The 21009-nt window shown below is 37.2% G+C and overlaps 1 protein-coding gene across 1 annotated transcript in view; it reads left to right on the top strand.

The window, feature by feature from the left end:
• The first annotated feature begins 920 nt into the window (after window positions 1–920).
• LOC134792074 (serine protease nudel) overlaps window positions 921–21009 on the top strand; it is a 388506-nt gene continuing 368417 nt past the window's right edge. Inside the window, exon 1 of the mRNA XM_063763202.1 lies at window positions 921–931. The gene's annotated coding sequence lies outside the window, so the exon portion shown is untranslated. The remainder of the gene's footprint in view (window positions 932–21009) is intronic.

Raw genomic sequence — 21009 nt, 5'->3', positions numbered from 1 at the left:
TATTTTGGACTGTAATATATTCCAGAGAAATTAACACACTCACATGCCTAAAGACAATTTAAAAAATAACTTTACCGATAGTATAACATAATAAATAGAATGCTATTAACCTATACTTACAAAGTTTTTTTTTTCAATTTAAAATAATGTCCTTGTGCGATTAGTAGGTTCGCAACGAGACGATTGCGTGCTCGCTAGGTGGTCGAGGCCGTAACTGCAGTGGACAATCGATTCATGGTACCAATGCGGCATAGTATGCGACACTATTGAATTCAATCCCACTCAAAGCTCATCTTAACCTGGACGCAAAGTAGATTGACTGTTTGTCTTTAGCTCTTAAGTATCCGCTTACACTCGGGCAGCAATGCAAGACAACATTCAAGTCTTAGTCAATCGTTGTTCTGGTTATATATCCAGTGTGGTAGCTGCCGTCGCTTACAGAGACACTCGCAATGAAAGAATCGAATGGCAAATTTAGGTAGTAATCGATGCAAGCTCGAAGTTTCGATTAGATTGTGCTTCATATTGGCTTCCGATCGTATAGACAGTGCAATCGGAAACTCGAGTGAACTTCGACGAAACCCGCACCCAGTTTTTTTTCAATGCAGGAAGTTTTTATTGTGAGATGCGGCGGCCATCGTCGGCTTGTGTTTATGTGTACCGTGGAGAATTTACGGAAATGAGATGTAGCCTAGACCGGAAAATAAATGTGCACATAACATTTTGTAATTACTTATTTTAAATCAATATCTGTAATTGCCTACTATAAAAATGTGCATGGAATGTCAATGTGTTTCCATTATGTAGTAAATATAACATATGTGAACTTGGCCCTTTAACTGATTGCTGATTAACAATTGAGTATTAAATTCCTAATTATTTAATTAGTCCTTACAACTCAAAGGAACTCACGCATATTTTTTTATTGTTGGTTACATTATAAAATTGACCTTTAGCTCATCCTATAATTACTCGAGGTACTTCCGACGTTCGCTAACGTCAGTTATGATATTATAAGCAGGCATTTTTAAACGATCTAGCTAATTTGTATTCCAACGACGAAATTGATTTTCTTCGCTAGAACAACATTAAATTATACAACTAATAAGGTCTACTTTGTTTTCACATTGTTAACGTACGCCTTCTGCATAGCATGTGCTTAGTATTGTGATGGGTTTAGCGATTAAAGAATTCGCCATGTGCGCGTCTAGGATAGGATGTCTACTAATTTGACATAAAACATGCGAACATTTAAATATAGGACTATAATTGCTTAACGAAGAATTCCAAGTAAGTTTGACCAGCCTGTAATTTAAAGAAGTGTTTAGAAAAATATTCTAATATGTACCATCACGCTCTGCGAATTTTACGCCATTTAGGGTCCTAGCTAAATTGGTTGTCCAATACTGACGCTATAGAATTTCCAATTTAGCAAAAACCCTAAATGGCTTAACAATCCCGTGTGGTGACTGTACCTACAAATATTTTAATTTTAATTTGTAAAAAGTTTTTAAGGCTTTCTTTCCAAATTTTCGTTTAAATGAGTATGTTGCATTCACTAACATTCATTAACTGCCCGGCTCTACATGTCCCATTTCTCAACTGATTCTCGTGAAATTTGGTGAGCAGGTTTATTATTTATATAGATTTTTTTGGCCGATTTTTGGGAAAAGTTTCAAAATGCCGGATTCACAGGAGGTTGAATAGCTCACATGGCCACTTACACTATAATTTAATTTTGGAATATTTATTTCCTAACACAGTCGGATTTTTTCCTACTTCGATAATGTTCTAAATTCTAAATCACGAATGACAAATACTTTGGTTCTTTTAACGAAAACTACTTAATTATATATTTCTCACAAAAGGCGGACCACAAAAATCCGTTTATGCGCTGCAGGTAAATCGCAAGCTGCAATGAGATAATTGCGTCGCTCGATGCTCGTTGCGCGCACGTTGGCTATTATCAATTAGGGAGGCGCGCGTGCGGCCGGGCCGCCATTACGGGGGCACGACGCATGCGCCGTGGGATAACGAATAACAACGTGGAGAACCACGAAAATCAACTACCTATTAAAAAAAATATAAAAAAACAGACAACCGAATTGATAACCAACCTCCCCCTTTTGAGATTTGGAAGTCGGTTAATAAAAGAAAAGTGGGATAATCCATTATCTCGAGTGACACTCGGCCTCCTGAGGGCCTACCGCGAACCACGTTCGACGTGTTGCCTCCCTGTCACACTTACGTATGAATTTACGTGCGACAGAGAGGCAACACGTCGAACGTGGCTCGCGGTAGGCCCTCTGATTCCAGCTCGCCACTCTACCGACTGAGCTATTGAGACTTAGGTACCCGTTGAAAGTGAATATTTTCAACATATCCTTCTTATGCGCTTTACGGTTCACATGCGTGAACGACAGTAAATTTATCCACTTTTATAGTGTCGGACGTCTTGGCCCGGGCCCGGAACCTTCTAGCGTGAGTCATCCTTAAAACTCATCACCCCTGAAGATGGAATCTCGACATGACGGCTATTGAAAATATTAATAAATTAATCCAATAGACTAAATATATTTTAGGTGTATATTTCAGAGTAAAGTATCAGGGCCAAAGTATCCACGGACTGGATCCCACAGGATGGATCTCGGGGCAGAGGAAGACCCAAACGGAGATGGCGGGACAACCTCGATACATTCTGTGTCCTGGCGGGAGTGTGCATTAGCCAGAGACAGGTGGCGCGAAAGAGGGAAGGCCTTTGCCCAGCAGTGGGACACACTAATAGACTAAAGAAAAAAAAAATAGAGTTAATGAATGAGACCTCCATTCCTTATTACCTACGTGACAGTAATTCCCATCAGAATTTGGCCTGACGCCACAGGGAGAGGCTGGATGCAAATGGCGAGATGGGCAGATACGTGCGGCCGTCGAACGTGTGCGGTGGCCCTTACCGCCATCTGATATCAGTGGCTGTTTAAATTAAACTGTCTGTGCGAACCGTATGATTTGACGTTTGGGTCAAATTGGACCTAATTTTAATTTTTAACAAGCAGAAACGTCTGCTAACGATGCTACTAAGCTTAGATTAAATTTTAAAAGTGGATAAATTACTGTCTTGGGTGAGACTTGAACTCACGGCCTCTGGATCGATACTCCAGCGCTCTGCCATCTGAGCCACCAAGACCTCATCCATAGCCAGCAAACCTATTCCTTACCTTGGTCTTGGTTGGTTGGTTTGGACCTAATTTATTTTTAAATATGTCATATTTAAATAAAATATACATACCTACTTAATTAACATAGAGAGCCCTTTCTTGGCCCATTTAGGTAAAAGGTATGCAAAACGCATCCTTATCACCATTATTTAATCCTATTCCTATTGTAAGTGAATAATTTAGTTTAGAATAGGCTCGATAAAATATATTTTTTTAACTCAATATTTTATTCATGTTATTCGTTGTTGTTCGTTATGTAAATATGTATAACAGATGTGTTTACTGTAGACAAGTTTTTCAATCTCATTAGGGTATAGGTATAGTAAACACCCCTATGTTGGACGTGACTCCAGTAATGGGATGTAGGTATATCATAAATCCTGTAAAATAAGTATTTATCATCAGTGTTTAAACACCGGCAATATTTTACTGCTGCTGCTTAAGTTTTACGTAAGTATCATTATTTTTTATTTGTTTTAAAATAAATGACGCCATACTGTCCATGACTGGAGAAAAACAATATTCTATAGTTTTAATTTGTCAATTATGTTGAAACTAATTGCAGTATCTTTCATAAACACGTCTAAAACATGAAGGACAACCATTAGTCCTTAATCCAACATCATAGCATAGGTATTCAACTTTTAACGAGCGCGATGTGTAAGCGGTAGACATTTTACAGGTTGGTACCTATCAGGAAATATCAACAATATTCCGGTTTTTCTCTTAAATGTCTCATAATTGGTGCCTTTACTACAGTAAAGACCTAGAACCACCACAAGACCAACACAACGCATATATCTTATATAACTCATTCTAGTACTTATGTGAGCGCATGAGGAACGAATGTTTTATGTCAGTGATAAAAGGTGCTGTCGTACTAGTGCGGGATATATCTTTTAAACATCCTTTGAATTTATAAGGTGACACGCTACGACATCCTACGACATGAAATTACTGGCCAGAAATGGCTCCATACTTCCTCCCCGCATAGGAATCCTTATTACTGAGGATCGTGACTTAACAGCGAAGCCGATCTGCTTTTAACGATATTTCACTGGTTCTACCCATTCTAGGCAGTAGGTATATGCAGTATGGTGCAGATGAGTAAATTTAAAGACCGTCTTTTTGGACTGTTTCGTCTGGAAATTTTATCGGCTCAGTAAATTCCTCTACTTAAGCTTGCGCCCATCCTTCCTAGGACAATGATAAGAAAGACTCCTAAGCCCTACAAAAACTAATGACATTTTGTCTAAGATACGAGTACGTCCTGGAGGCCTGAGGGCCTACCGCGAACTACGTTCGACGTGTTGCCACTCTGTCGCACTTGTAAATTCGGACGTAAGTGTGACAGGGAGGCAACACGTCGAGGTAGGCCCTCTGATTTGTCTAGCTAGTCACGCAAGGCTGCCTATATTCTTAGGGCTACTTGCGTCATCCAGGGTTAGCCGATTACTCGGGGTTGACTGGTTAAACCCGTAGGTACCAGTACAATTTAACCCTGCGTTAACGGTTAACTCTGAGTTATTGGCTAACCCTGGATGTTGCAAGTGGCTCTTGAAAAGTTAAAGTAAACATATCTACGGCAAACTTTGTGATATGACAGTGATTTCCTAAGATTCGCGATGTCAAAACAGAATAATGCCCAAGGTCAATCACCCTAAACTTCTCCGACGTTTGACAACAACACAGCGCCGTATATACTAAGTGTAGCGTACAAGGAAAGCGCGGTCGTGCGCGCGCTGCGTGGCGCGGTCGTGAGAGCGCGCAAGATAAGTGCGAGGTCGCGCGACGGCACGACTCGCAACCCCCGGGTGGCTAGCTATACGCAAGTATACGCAGCTCAACTCATAGGCGGCCTAGCTATAATAGCAACCCATTCAATACCCATTCAATGTTCCATAATCGACCAAAATTCAAATTCAAGAAACATTTACTTTTGAACAACCTTATTTTGAAGGAGAAGATTGGCAGAAAAAGATTTAGAATACATATTCATAGAAATGCCGATATATGGATTGCACCGGTCAACGTAATGTGTGTCTCCAAGTTTGAAGCGTGCCATCATCAACTATCAGACGATTTTAAAAGCTTTGCTGGGAAAGTTTGGGTGTGTAAAGTTGAGATTAGTAAGATTAGTTCGGTTTTCTCATGATATTCTCCTTCATCGGAAAGTGGCTGGTAGGTAAATATTAAACGATATTTGATATTAATGACCATTAACTCCACTGTCCTGTTTCGTCGACATCCTTAAGTGGTTACCTTCTTAACTTGTCCATATACCTAAGATAGTCCACAGTGCTAACTCGTCACCATTCCTATATAGAATAGAATAGAATAGAATTCATTTATTCAGACAACACATCAATACAAATAACACATCATATGTACAAGTACAAGGCAAAGATAAACAAAGCAGTGGAAATAGAGATGTGAAGCCGAAATGGTCTCCACTCAGCAATGCAGCTGGCACGACTAGCGTGGTCAACGGCGCTGGTTTTATGTGGAGCCAGCGGAGTGTGTGGGACAGCATAGTGCGGGATACGTTGTAGACGACGTGAATAAACAATATTGAATACTATTATAAATATCACCTTAGCACTCTACTATAGAGAGACATACGAATGGTGACCAGTTAGCACTGTGGACCATATATAAATATGTACAAGATAAACTATAGGAATGTGGACTACTTAAGGTGACGATTTAGTAATATTTTGTATGCTGACAAAATGGTACTGTAACGATTTAAAAAGGTGCCAAAATAGGATTTTGGACGAAGACGTCCTGAGCAAAAGTAACCTGCAGCTACACATTTTTATAGTTCTGATCTGTCCTACGATGCGTGCACCGTGCAGTGTTCACTTGTTCAGTGTAGTTTCCATTGTTTTCCTACTGTGATACCTCATGAGGCATAGTTGATACGGTTATCGAGGTCATACATATATTGGTTACTGAGGCTCGCCGTTCCTAAAGACGGGAATAACAAGAGTGTCACGTAGTCTGTGTAACTCGCGAACCCGCGGGTCGTGGGCGCAAACACGGTTAAATCTTGTTTTTTTGTCAGACAAGTCAACGCCCAGCGTCCCTAAGGTGGTCGCGCTTTATCATCTGTCATTGTGGCCGTCACTTTCTGAGTACGTAGGTTTGTAACGCATAACAAATAGACGATAAAAGTGCAACCAACATATCCAAAATCCTATCGTTTACTGGTCGACTTGACTGCCCTTCTTATAGATCGGTATATACAATTTATGATAATATTTAGACACGAGCTCTTTGTAGTATTTTATTAAAAACGTAGGTAATTTCATGAAAAATATACTAATTTTACTGGAAACTATTCCAATGTGATATTAAGTAATATAAAAAGAAAACGTAACAAGCTACTAACTAAACTCTTTAAAGCTTTTAGTCGTGCATATATTACAAAACGAGTTTACATATAAATTTTATCCATATTTTATTTTAATTATGTTATAATTTTGGCAGGAGTAATAAGTATTTCTTAAGGAGTATTTTCTCAAAAAACGGAATTACTGAAGTAGCGTGAAATGTCTGTTTACGGCAAATTACTACTATAAATTAGCATTACTATTCATTTAAATACTTACATCAATAGAATTCAATAGATCAATACCCTGACAGAAGTTGGAGGAACCTTTGACTTTGACATTTGAATTCAAATTCTACTGAATTCTAGATCAACTTGCATTACTCCAATTAGAAGGAACGAAGATAACCGTATAATAAGCAATTACTAATGTGCGCAAAAACTGCAACGGAGATATTCCAATCACTTAATAAACAAAGGTAAGTCGAACGCACAAACAAACCAGCGCGGCTAGGTCTACTCGTACATATAAAGCACTTAGTTTACCGGGCAAGAGGGCCCCTAACGTAAAATTGTAGTTTTTATATTGACTGTTTTACACGTTTTAAGCAAAGGTTAGTGCCATGAAAATTCACACGGAAACTAGACTATATTTACAAGGGCAAACTTCATCCAAACCCTTAAAAAGTTAAAGTTGGATAAAAAAAAACACGAAAATGTCTAGTTTTTGTTTAATTCAATGTACTCTGCATATCATAGCAGTATAATGTTAATATAAAATAGCTAGTGGTAGGTATAGCCGAGGAATCTGACGAGCAAAATTTTAAATATTAGAAGCATATTTTCAGAGTAACTGAGATAAAATGTAAAAACGCGCGATTGTCATATCTTCCGTCGCAAGTTTCGCGCGGCGCGCCGTTTCTTTTGTTTCCTTCTAATTTTCCGGCCCGTTTTAAATTTATATATGTACAATTGTCTCCGTCAGGTGTGGCGTATGTGGCTGGCAGACAATATATATTTATAACCGCAAAAATCGAAGTTCGTCAATTGCGGGCATTTTTCTTTGTCACTCTATTTAAATAAGTCTTAGAGTAAAAAAGAATGATCTCCGCAATTTGCGAATTTCGGTTTTCGTGGTTGGCCCCCAGGTCATGCGTCTTCCCTTCCGGGGGACTTGGTACATTTTGAAGGGGTTGCCGGAGGCCGACGCCTCCACGATCAACTATTTGCGTGGAGAATATAGAGGTCGCTCGACCAGACATTTTACATCTAAATTGGAGCAATTTTCCCGGCCCTTCGCCGATGACAATTTCGTAATTAACTCGGCCTTATTTATTTCCTACATGTGTTTTATGCCGAATGGGAGAAACCCTCGCATTTCTTCAGAATTACTTTAATCGCTATGCTTGATGGGACATGTCGATAGTATTTAACGTATATTATACAACGAGGTGTATTTGTATGTAAATATGTATTTATTCGTGAAATAGGATGTATATTATCTGGCCAACCACGCATAACAGTCGTATATAACAGCCATTGGAAAACGCATTCAATCGTTTACACGCAGCAAATTTTATATTCAAACTGGTTTTTTGATGGCTGTTACGGGTCTTGTGCATGAAGCAGTTATTTCAAAAATTGTTCTGTAAACTGTACACAACTAAACGCAAGAGGGACTTTAGCTTGTTTTTTTTCCTATACCATATATTATCTTAGCGTAGGTTTTGATTTCATAAATTTCACCGAATAAAGAGAGGTCGGTCACCAAACACAAGTTTTACTCGGAGACGCGATGGACAAAAGCCGTTGGTGGCAAATCATTATGCTCCAAATGTGGACTATTAAGCGATAATCACTGTTCTCAATCATGAGGGAACGATCAGAGAGAGAAATAAATAAAGCAACGTCACCTTTTGTAAATTTATCCAGCCCATAGACTAGGAATCCTCTAGACGGAGTTTAGAGAAATTATTTCATGAAACCGATGCTGCCAAAAATACGGGGGTGCGGGGGACGAGGTGAGCGAGGTCCCGTGCCGTGATTGGTCCGTTCAAAGACACGGACGTCAGACAAATACACTTTTGACTCGACTATAACTACCGTATTTGCGGCAAAGGGGGTAGAGCTACTATGCTCAGTCTGGAGGATGTCTTGTCTGTGATCCAGCCAAATTGGGCTGCTAGACTCCTATTTCTTGAAGGCTTCATCATCATCATCATCATTTCAGCCTATATACGTCCCACTGCTGGGCACAGGCCTCCTCTCATGCGCGAGAGGGCTTGGGCTATAGTCCCCACGCTAGCCCAATGCGGATTGGGCTAGCGTGAAGGCTTAGCTAGCCTTAATTCGACATTTAAAGGTTCTAAGCAAGCTATTATGGAATAATAAATAACATGAGAACGTAGGTAGTAAAATATACATTTTCTTCTTCACTGCGTACAAAACGTAATACAAAACTATGGGAAAATTCTAACAGTAGAAAATATTTTCAATAATTAAATAAGTTAATGGTGGGTTCGCGCCAATGCAACTTTGACCCGATTGCAGGCGTTGTGCACGCAACGGCGACAACCCTGCGTGCTGCAGTCATGGCACGACATGTGCCACCGCCGACACATTTTCATTTAAAAAATGTTACTTAAATATCAATTAATTTGCTTGGTGTTTTTTTCTATGAGCCGTTGTCTAACCTCGTTTTCGTAATATCTCTATGTAGCGGGATTATAATACTTATACGTGTTCTATGTAGTGTGATGATAGTAATGTTATGTTTACATTATGTATACCTAACATTACTAAATGATATATATACACATACACACACACACACACACACACACACACACACACACACACACACACACACACACGCACACACACACACACACACACACACACACACACACACACACACACACACACACACACGGTGTGTGTGTGGTGTACGTATTTTCCCGGTGCGGAGTAAGAATATTATAACTTTACTCTGGTGCGAGGTTCATGGATTCAGTTTCTTTTGTATGAGTTTTCTTTGTTTCTTCCCTCTGTAGTAATTTTCTTTGTATTTACCTAGTAGATAAGGGAAAAGTTTATTAATTTATGATTTTCTTGTAAATTTAGTCTGTAGGATAATAGTTATCTATGTGAATAGTGTGACACAAGTAAACAAGTAAACGTAGTATATTGTGTATTAAAACAAAAAAAAGCAAAAAAAAAAATGCAAATTGACTTACACCGTAATAATATTTGTTTGACCTACTTAGGTATTATTCAATCTAGTAATTGATCGCGTACTAGTAATTGTGACTCTAACTTAAAACAGAATTAGGTACATTACGAGCTGTAATTTTGCTTCAATATTATATCCCGTTCCAACATGTCTTGGTAACTATACTAAAGTGCGAATACCTTTGTAGGGTACCACCTACTTATTAGTAAAACGTAATATACAATAACACCACAATAAAATCCTAACAGTAAAATGAGCAAGGTACAATTATAGAATTCACTACATATGAAACAAAGTTGCGAAAATAACAAGTGTTTACTTTATGAATTGTTATAAAAGGTAACTGTAATTTGAATGTAGGTACCTATGCAGCAAAAGCGACTGAGACTTCCGGACCGCTTCTAGCACAATCGGATTAGGACTAACCTCGAAATCTCTAGAAGAGTCCTGAAATTTGGTATGTATGTTAATTAAAGGTCTCTTTTTCATGTCCACCTATTTGACATTTGGGGACCTCGAGGAATCGCAGCCATCTTGGAAAATGTGTACCATGTATTAACGGGCATTCCAAATTTCAGGGCTCTTCTAGAGATTTCGAGGTTAGTCCTAATCCGATTGTGCTATTACCCATAGCATACAAGTTGGTAAGCGATTTTAAAATTGTTTATAAAAATACTTTGTATAGCAGCGTGATCAAGACGATAAAAAAGTCCCATTGAAAGTGCTAACAGTTATGAATAATAAAACCCCAAAAAGTTAAGTTATTATACTTAATTTTTTGTAAGAACCATCAACTTTATAAATACTCCTGTTAGTGGGAGGAGGAGTTCGGTATCTTGTATATTAATTAATTCCACGCACCACGCACTTTTATATCTCAATTATACTAGGCTGTGTATTTTTTTTTTCGTATAGGGTAAGTTTAAAATCACGCAGGTGTTCTTGTGATAGCCAAGTTAATTATACAAATATATATCCTGGTCTTATTAAGACCGCTTCGAGTAATTAAAAGGTTAATTAGATTCGCGCAAATCAGATTGAGCCGGTATTAGTTACCTACTAGGTCGGAGGTTAGGTTAGAGAATACAAAATATTGATAAGTGCGCGTGCACCTTCGTACACACTGCTTCGACTCAGTAACACTCTAGGTCATAGAGAAATATAGTAAGAATAGAGTGCTGACTCCACACATCAATTTTGGTACCAAACAACTATTATTTTCGCAGTCGTCATCTAGCATCGAGTAGCGGAATTATCAGTGCGGCTACTTGATACTAGAATGCTCTAGTGTCGCGACTCACTATAATTGTATTGAACAACAATTTACAACTAATATTCAAAGCAGAAGCAGTTGTAAATAGATCCGGTTAATCTGGTTAATAATATTAGCTGAAAATTGTTGAGCATTAGACTTTTCAGTTGTTGTAACATCTATTGTCAAGTAGCAGTACTGATAATTCCGCTACGATGCTGGATGTCGACTATGAAAATAATAGTCGTTTTGGTACTAAAACTGATGTATGGAGTGAGCACTCAGCACTCTATGTATTTTTTTCTCTATGTTCTAGGTATAGACAGTTATCAATAATTGAAACGTCTTGAATAAGCGGGCGTATTGCCGTTAATAGGCCAGTGAGCCGCGCTGGCCTTTGCACATCTGCTCGTGGGAAACTTGAAAAAACTATGACCATTCGATTGTTCTCCCATCGTAGGTGGCGAAATGCCAACGCGTGCCACAGTTCCTTAAATAATGTAGGACGAACTTTTTAAACCGTTTTGAATAATAAGTTTCAATGTTTTTGAATGTACACCACAGCTCGCAATAACTCTACGTTATACTGTAATTAGATTTGATCAGCTGTTACATACTCAACGTATAAGTATGCGACTAATAGTCATAGTGGAGGTAGTTTTATATTACTCGTCAAAACAAATAGTAATAATAAATAAATAGTTTTTATTGATATCATAAACGAAAGGCATATATATTTTTGACGAAGAATACTAACTTTTTTAGTGTTTGGTCTGTAAAATAAGTTAACTACGTAAAGTTAACGATCCATTTAGTTATATAATAAAACTTACAGCGACTGACATTTACCTAGTGGTAAACAAAATAATTATAATTTCTTATTATGACACTTAACTTTGCCTTATTTGTACAATTACACGGTTCTATCCTAAGGTAAGAGATGTAGCACGAATATTGGAGCAAATGGGGTGAATGAAATTGCTAACTGATTAGTACCGATTAAGATAAATTCATGGGTATGTCCGTTTGGTTTAAATATCGTAAATTAAGTCAAGTAAAGTCGACACAAGTCAAATAAAGTGACTTGTGTCGCAGTCCTTAGCACAGAATAAATAATAGTACTATCGTACAGAAAGGAAACTTTCTACAAAACCGAAGTTTGACAGCGGTTCAGGGTCGAATCTTGCTATCCCTTTCTAATATATGGCACTATCCCTTTCGGCTATTTAGGGTTGTCAAAATTCGAGTGATTATCTTATCTGTGGTCGTGCACGCAAAAGGAAGTCAAGTGGTGCCAACCCTAATAATTGCTCGGAGCAATGCTGAGCCGAGCGGAGCCGAGTTTGGCCGATCTCAGGAGTTTCGCACCCCTGTCCTTAGTACGTAATCACTATTGGCGCCGCCGACGGAAGATCGGCGCTGGCCAACAGGACAGCACCATACTGAAGACCATTTCGTGGCTTAAAGTTTCGCAAATTTCCAGTTGTTTTTATTGTATTGTATACTATGAATGCCCTCTTTCTTTTTAACTGGCTTCAAAAAAAGGAGGAGCTTCTCAATTCGTCGAAATCCTTATTTTTTTGTATACACCGAGTCACAAAACTGCATGGCCTCTTATGAATGGATTTCATTCATAATGTGTACTTTTGCATCGCTGCATCGCCTGCATCTATGTTCACCGAATACTCGAAGAATTTTGTTTTAAAGTGTATGATGCTTTTATTTCTTGTCTGCGATTGATTGTTTGCCATACATGCTTGCTAGCTTTGTCTTGTTTATCATACAGCAAATCGTTATACCTGCCGTTTGCCACACTCACTCACTGGGATACAGCCCTAATCCTAATCCATATTGGACTGGGTACATTGTGAGTAGTTGTGTTTAATAGTATTATTATAGAGTCAATATCTATCGGGAGATAGCCAAGATCGTGACGCGGTGACTGCGACGCGCCTTATCGGTGCATCGGCTTCGTGGCTATCGTAAATAATGTGCAACTTTTCCCGCCACGCCCCCGCCGTGCAGGAACAACGAAACAATGAAGATGCGGCTAATCTGTTGAGCTAACTTTTTTTAGGAAATTCTTTTAAAAACAAAATATGGGCAATTTTGGTAGCTTTGAATATTTGGGTAGGTACCTAACCTATCTTGAGGCTCTTTTCTTAATTCCCTTTTACATTATTTTAGGCGTTCTAATTTTTAAAAATACCTATGTGATAATAGAATTTGTCTAAGATAACTCTGCACCGAGTTTGAAGTGTCAAAGTGTAGACGGTCAATGTAACCCTTTCCATAATTATTTGCTTATCAGGTTTTACAGCGGAATTTATTTTATAAGAATGCGTCAGGCATCCATCAGGGACACCCTGAAACGAAAATATAGAAGAAAAATAATTATTTTTAATTTACGAGTTACTTGCATGTATTTGAAAATGTATTACCTAAATGTTACGAGTAGTTCAGGAATGTACATTTTTTATTTGCAATTCGACGTAACTACAATGTTAGTATTGTTTCTTTAACAAAGATTTTTAAATTTATGAACTCAGCTAAGAAAATCACAAGATTCGCGATGTCACAAGCCGTTATGGCAGGGTCCATAGCTTCGCTAGTCCGCAGCTAGACGGCGGTCGCTAACCGCGGCAACACTATCGCAGTCATGGCCGCGCCGTTGTTTTTGACTGAAAACGGTGCACGCGCGCTTCATGCGCCAGGTGGGGCCATGAAACTGGAGTGCAACTTCAAAGTATAGTTACTCAAGATTTTAAAGGCGCTCTAATGTTATGAACAACTCTTAAGCAACATTCCGACACTTTAGAAAGTTATTAAATAACTAACTTTTGTCCTTTTTATGAGCTTTTTTAAGCTGAGGGTTATGAGCAAAGATTTTCTGTACGTTTTGCTCGGAATCTCGAATAAGATATGCTAAAGAATTTAACTTTACCTTTTCTTTTTTTTCTTCAAATTAAATAAAACTTACAAGATACTAAGATAAGACTTTCGTGATACAAGAGACATATATTCAGCGATTGAAGAGTGCGTAGTCAAGATAACGGAAAGGTAATGGATCATCAACGACGTCGACGTCGCTGTTCGACCCCAACTCATAGGTACCAATGAGTTTCTGGGGACTTGTGTACGAAATATTTTTACAAACATTTTTCTGTGAAAAAATAGGTTCATGTTAAAGGAAACTGAACTAATTCCCACAAGGCTTAGCTTGCCCTCTGAACTGGAATGTTAGATGGCAGTCGCTTCAAAAACTAGCTGCTGCGCCGCCGCCGATTTGTAGGATTACAAGTAGGTTGCCAAAGCGGACTTTGGGAGATGCAACCGAAAAGTGACATCTGAAGAGTGATACACCAGGAACTCGGCATCAAGCAGCGTCTGCCATCTCTTGTGAAATCTCGCATCCTCACCTTCTTTGGCCATGTATGACGCCAGGGGGATGCGGCTATTGAGCGACGGACGTGTGGTCCAGGGGTGAGTGGATGATGCCACCACCAATGAGATGGACGGACCAGGTTAAAGCTGCAGTGGATGGGTTGGCATACGAATGTGGCAGGAAGGCAGCGTGTTGTGAAGCTTGTCACCATCCGATGATGACCACGACTACTCTGTCAAGAGTAAAACGACTAAGAAGAAGAAGAAGTACCTGAAAATCCATCTTTAAAAGTGCCTAGAACCTACTAATAACCATACTTCTTGCCTCGAATGACAGTTAATTTTTATTTGGAGTAGTTGTCACGTGAAATGTTTTTAGAATTTTTTGTAAGTTAGCACTTTAAGTAATTTATTTATACACGTAACTTTAGTAATAATAGAAATATGGTAAAACATGATTCTTCAATTATTTTATAAATTAATCTTAAGCATAATAGTCCTAAAGGAACTGTCATAGTGACCATAATTTGACGCGAGAGTATAATAAGCAGACGGGCGGGCGATTGCCTGGCCCGACACCGGCTGTGTTTACACGAGATCCCGACCACTCGCCAGCGGCTACGAACAAAATCCTACGCGGATATTAAATTTATATCGACCACCTTATACAACTTAGCTTTAACTTATCTGTACTAATGTAGCTATTCCAAATGATTAACATCTGTTGCAACGTCCCAATTATTGTTTATGTGATTTTTGGTTATGATTTTGGTAGGTTCACTATTAGGTTCATTCAGAATCGGCTAAAGTAAACTGTCTGTGCGTGTGTATGATTTGGTTATATTTCATATTTCAATAATGTCATATTTGATACACAAGGCCTGTTGAGGATTTTATCTTTCATTATTTCGTGTCGAAACACTACCGACTAAGATAGGAGGCCGTTGAAGAATTACAAAAAATTAAAATACGGTCTAATTGATTGATTGATTGTGACGACCGGTCTGGCCTAGTGGGTAGTGACCCTGCCTATGAAGCCGATGGTCCCGGGTTCGAATCCTGGTAAGGGCATTTATTTGTATGATGATACAGTATTTGTTCCTGAGTCATGGTTGTTTTCTATGTATTTAAGTATTTATACGAGTATAGTATATATATCTTTGTCTGAGTACCCACAACACAAGCCTTCTTGAGCTTACCGTGGTGCTTAGTCAATTTGTGTAAAAAAGTCCTATAATATTTATTATTTATTTATAATTGATAACCTCTTCCTTTTTTAAGTCGGTATAAAGTGTATATTATGCGTGTAAAGAATTTATGTTAGAGCTTCGGTTTCTAACTACAATCTCTTGATCTGGTCAGTCAAGACATAATGTACACAAATTACATATCTACCATGAATTATTTGTACCCGAAGAGTGACATCGGAACTCTTTATCTGTTGCTCTGTCTGTCTGTCAGTCAGCCGGTTTTATCTCAAGAATCAGAAGATTTATTTTTTTCTATTGCCCTTGTCAACAAGTAGGTACCTAATAAGGTAAGTAATAAATAAATAAAATTTGAATTATTAAAATGTACGTTAAGTTAAGTTAAACGTACGGTAGGTACGTTTTTGTACGACCTACTTGTCGGCCAATATTAGCAGCAATATATGTAGGTAGGTAGCAATATGTGACGTTCCACGGGAAAAGGTACCTTATGAGGGTTTCTAGTTTCGGAGATATGAAATGTTTTGTAAAGAGGTGAAAAAATGCTCAATTTTTTTTTATTGTGTGATCTGAAACCTTAATGCGTAACGTTTGTTTACCTGTTTTTTGTTATAAGTTAGTTATAAGCCTAGTAATGTCGTCTCAGAGTTTAGTAGAAAAGGTACCTTATGGAAAAAAGATTGAAAATTCCCAAAAAAACTAGTCAATACGGGAAAAGAAGTTTGGTAGAGAACTGTATTAGCATTCTGCAAAACTAATTTGATAATTTCAGTTCTGGTTGGGGCGCCTCGCAAATATTATAACCGTACATAGACCGACATCACAAATCCAAGTAGACTGCTATTATACCAAAGTTACTCTCGTCAAGTCTTTCTTAACTAGAATAATCTTCATTTGGTTTGGTCGCATGCAGTAAATCAGCCATTGGTTTGCTGAAAAATGCCAATACCCGACGCATTACCTTATGGAATATCTGAGGTCATTGAACCTCAATGCCGCTTATCTTCAATAGCAACCGAAATATATTATTGATAAGAAATAGACGATTTATACCATCTTAACCCCAAAATATTATTAGTTTATCCTAACTGTTCCATCATCATCATGCCTCATCATGTAACTTGACCACAAGGTACCTTTTCATTACATACAAATTATTGGTCTTTTTTAAGATTATTATGACGAAGAACTAATTAAATTGGGGGCAGTTTAATGTAAATTAATATTTTCTATTCATAAAAGATAAACTATAATATGATTGATATTTTGTAGTGATGTATTATTAGATTTATTTCCATAAGGTACCTTTTCGTAAATGTATGGAGCAAATACTGTTATTGTTATGTAAGTTTAAAGTGGCATAAGGGGTTAAATATAGTATTTAGTTGGGGTTTTAGGATTTATTTCATTTGAATGACAGAATTTCTTTCATATGTGCTCAGAAAAATTGATTGTGTGTCACATTAAAAGTAAAAATATTCAATTTTGTGATTTTATATGAAAAAGTCAGAAAATACATTTTCACCTCTAAATCGGTATTGTTTTTTGCTTAAACTGTCTGTCAGTGTCGTTTTCTAATAGATAAAATTTAAATCTTGAGAGCTCATTGCAATCAATCGTGAAAATGAAATAAAACTTTATTTTCAAGAGATTGGTTAGTATACACATAAATCAGTCGATATCAAAAGTTTCTATTTGCATTACAGAACAAGTCGCAATATTTTTTTAATCTCAGATATATAAGGCATTATTATTTGTAGTCAACTATGTAACTTACTTCAGGAACATAGTTTTTTAGGCGGCTAAACTTAAAACTTCTCTATCGTAAAGTTGCTCATTTCACAACATTATTTTCAAAAAATCATATCTCTGTAACTACGCAACCTAGAAGGTTGATCTTTTGTGTTATCGATAGCTTATTTATTGTAGATTACTGGGGTATGCATAACTCCATACCCGCCATAAGGTACCTTTGACCGTGGGACGTCACATATATGGAAATACTGAGAATTTTTTGTCACTTTCACTTTAATTAAGTAGGTATAGTACTTGTGTTATCGACGTTATCGTCCACGCTGTTAAATGATAAATCGTAAAACTTATTGCAAAGATATTTTACAGTCATATGGAAATACTTAGTTAAAATAATTTACATTATATAAAAATATCTATCTGATCACATAAGGTTCACAAGCCTAAACAAAAGTAAGTATCTATATGTTCACTAAGTATTTAGCTTTTCGCATGTAAAAAAATGTTGCTCATGTTTAGTCTTCCGTAACTTATTTGCAAGGCAGAGCGTGAGATTTAGAGGGAAATCATGGCTTAATTCAGATATCCATCGACCATTAATTTTATTACTCTTTCATTAATGAATAACGTCAACACGGATGCTTGATGTTACTGGAAGTACATTTTACCTATATATTATGCAAAAAAAACTTATATATGTCGGGAACCCAGTGCACAAACCACGGGTCAAGCCTGATGACGTCACCTAATCTCAAGTGCTGCGCCAGCACTAGCGCGCGGGCTGCGCCCTGCGACCTGCGACAGTTCCTAATGTTCCTAGCGACCCTTGACACGTGTAGACGCATTGATTTCCGAATATTAGTTTTGATTACCTAATTAGTGATTTTGATTATAGATTTGGCAATACAAGAACGTTGTATGTTGTTTATTGACTTCCGTGGAATTATATTGTGTCTCAGTTGAATCTAGACTGTTTTATTATCTCGAGGAACCCTAGGACTAATTAGCCATTTTGATGCCCACAAATAGACAATAATCTGATGATCCAGGCCATTCTGCGACATATATATATGCAATTATATTAAGGTGTACATGCATATAAAAACATTTTAGTTTTGTGGATTCTAATACGAGTAGAGTTCTGTATTATAAATTTAAAGCGAAGTGCCCTTAAGTTTACATATGTCTGCATTTATCTATAAATGTTAAAGCATTTTAAACAATTAAAACTGTTCCTATACTTTTTAAACGGTAAACGATCGATTTCCTCAAATAATAAACTAATATACTTGTATTAAAATCATCATTAATTAAAATTTCTGTTTTGTGTAAACTTTTTTGCAAACGTATTAATTTTTTCGTATGTATGATTATGATTTTTATGATGACGTTTTTTACTCATATAGGGCTTAGTTTTTTTCCATTTGTCCGTAAATATATTAGTTCATTGTGCGTGACACAGCGTTAACCAACTATTAGTAAAAGAAACTAGGAAACTAAAAACAAACTAGGACTCAAAGGATTAGGAGCTAGTCCTAATACTTTGAGTCCTATTGAAGCTATAGGTATCACACACGTGATTTCATGTGAATGAAAAGTCAAATATTTCGGATTTTTAGACATTTTTGACATTTCAAATTGCTGGATTTGAAGCACATGATCCCTTTGATAACTAAACTGGTTTCCCGAAGTAACTTCAGTGTGTATTTCAATAGTCTCTTCCATAATCTAGTATCCGTGTGGGGGAGGTTCGAAGCCGCTTCGGATTGCGTGTGCGCACAGCAAGCGCCAAATTAGCGCACAGTCGCGCCAGGACGCTGAAGTCTACTGTCTACCTAGATAATAATGAAAAATGGCCGCAATTTAGACAAAACAATTATTGTACCGCCGCGGAGTTATATGCGCTCCACTCACTATTAGTATAATGTCATTATTTTGACATTACTTCAAAAATATTAAAAATATTTAATAAACTTCATTATCGTCCATCATTCTTTCTGTCATTTCTGATTCCATCATTCTAATCAATTCACTGTCAGTATTAATGTCATTTCTAGTATCATTACTTTGACATAACTCCAATACTGACGGAAATTATTAAAATAAACTTCATTACTTGCCGTCATTCCTTCATTACAATCCCTACACTATCACTAAAAACGTCATTCCTTCAAAGTAATGTCAGTATTCATGATAGTGTCGGGGCCGTAATAGGAACAATAAGCCGAATGTTTCATACCATTCAAAGGAATGTACGAAAATTAGTGTGATCAGCTGTCACTTTAATTAATGGCCGTGTTATAAATACAAGTAGGTACATAAAATATTGTCTCTAAGTAAGAGCAATGTCTTAAACACAATATACATATTATTATAATAAGTATGTCGACTGTAGCAAAGAAATTCTCAAACGCTTTTTTGGGTCTAATTTGATTGGCCTAGCTAGAGCAATAACACAAATCAAAATATAATAAAAATGATTTGTTTCCTAGTAATCATTATAGTTAGTGCGGAAAGAGAAAAGTCGTGGAATATAAGGAAATCAATACATTCTATGACTCTTCTCTTTCCGCTCAAACTCATACACATTGCTAACATAAACTAAATAAACGCGCCTGAATTGAGCGGTTGCATTCAGTTGCATTCATATACATAAACTAACTTAGGTACTCGTAACTAGTATGACAGTACAACCGCTCAATTCCGGTTTACATTAGGGGAAGTCCGGGCATAGTGAACACCTTAAGCTTTGACTTGACATAACAGAATAATTTAACAAGGAAGAAATGAAAAAAGTGTCAATAATAAGTCTTTATTTAATAAACTTTTAATTTAAAACAACACTAGCCTCCACTGTTTAATAATTGCTGCAATTTTGAACAAAACGTAAAAAAATATATTTTATTCGCTTTGCCCAGGGTGCCGGGCAAAATGGAACCCGGGCAAATCAAATATCACTCATAAAATCTTAGTGAACTTAATAACTAAGTGAAAATTAATAAACATAAGATCATTTCAATAATATTAATTAGAAAAAGCTGTCACAAGTAACTTTTGATATATTTTCACTAATTTCATAAGCATAAGTCTTCACGGCATCTCTGAAGACATTTTATCACAGCGAATCCACGTTTTGATAGCCATTTCCATGACTTCTGTTAGCCAGGAGCCATGATCGATCTTTTTTGATATTTATATACCATCTGTCACAAAATATTATCATAAAAAAATTTACCTAATAAATACAAAGTGAACACGCTATCCGCTTTGCCCGATCCACTTTGCCCATTCAGTCAGTTAAAGAAATTAAGAATTAAAAAAAAAACCGTTGGATTGTTTTAAAAGAAATGCGATGTAAAAGGAAGATACTTTAATAAGCAATAGAAGCATCTTGAATTAAAATTCGAGATAATTACTATGACAAAATAACATACAATGTACTTACCTTTCAAAATCGAATATTTTGCACTAAAAACACATTTTGACTCGTCACCGACGACGCTCGCAGCGACCGCTCCCTGTGACGCATGCCGCTCATAGAGCGAAGGATCCTGAACATCATATAGGCACGTGGTGCGACAAAGTCGAATAGTTTAGGTTTGGTAGCCCGAATTCGCTTTGCCTGGGGTGTT

This window comes from Cydia splendana, chromosome 7 (genome assembly GCF_910591565.1).
Source record: "Cydia splendana chromosome 7, ilCydSple1.2, whole genome shotgun sequence".
NCBI lineage: Eukaryota > Metazoa > Arthropoda > Insecta > Lepidoptera > Tortricidae > Cydia > Cydia splendana.
This window is presented reverse-complemented; position numbering and strand designations above follow the sequence as displayed.